A 772-nucleotide genomic window follows, 5' to 3' on the forward strand; every position below is an offset into this window, starting at 1 on the left:
CTCCCCCCGCCTTAAACCATCACGCCGGACAGCCCTCCTACCTCGCTCCATGTTGTTTGCTTGCTGTCCAGCACTGGCGAAACAGCCATCTTGTTGTTTTCTACTTGCCAACTATCTTTTTCACCCCCACGCCACCTTCTCCACCCTCGCCTAACACCACCGCCGCCGCCGCCACGGGATCCACACTAGTTTGAGTATTTGTATAGTGTGTGTTGCTATTTCATATTTTTGAGTGTCATGATGTTGTATTTTCCAAGTGTGTTGGTTGTAACTGTATATTTGCATTCAGTAATAATATTTTGGCTTTTCCTCTTGTGATTTTGATTAACTCCGGGTATTAGATCTGTAAATACAAAAGAATTGTGGGGTATCTATGTAAATTTCCCTTTTTTTAATGCTAGCCACATGTTCCTTCTCTAACACATGTAGTGTTAAGAAAATACTTCACAGGTCTACAGTTGAGCTCACCTTGAGAAGAGCAGCTCGGGAGCAACAACCAAGTTTACAAATATGCAATTAGCATAGATTAAGGGATCATTTGTGGGGAATGTAACAATCTATGAAAATAGTTGTAGAATTGTTGCAAAAAAAAAAAAATGTTATGAAAATCAGCAAGAATATTATTGCCAAACAGAGTATTGACAGAAAGACTAGAACAGCTGAAATCAGAGTCTGCTCAATTTGAGCTGCAAAATCTCCACAGTGTTTTCCATCAAACATAGCCGATTCACATATTGTATTCTCGCTGGAAGGATTCATGGCCATTAACGGC

This window comes from Phalaenopsis equestris, unplaced genomic scaffold (assembly GCF_001263595.1).
Source record: "Phalaenopsis equestris unplaced genomic scaffold, ASM126359v1 Scaffold232606, whole genome shotgun sequence".
Lineage (NCBI taxonomy): Eukaryota > Viridiplantae > Streptophyta > Magnoliopsida > Asparagales > Orchidaceae > Phalaenopsis > Phalaenopsis equestris.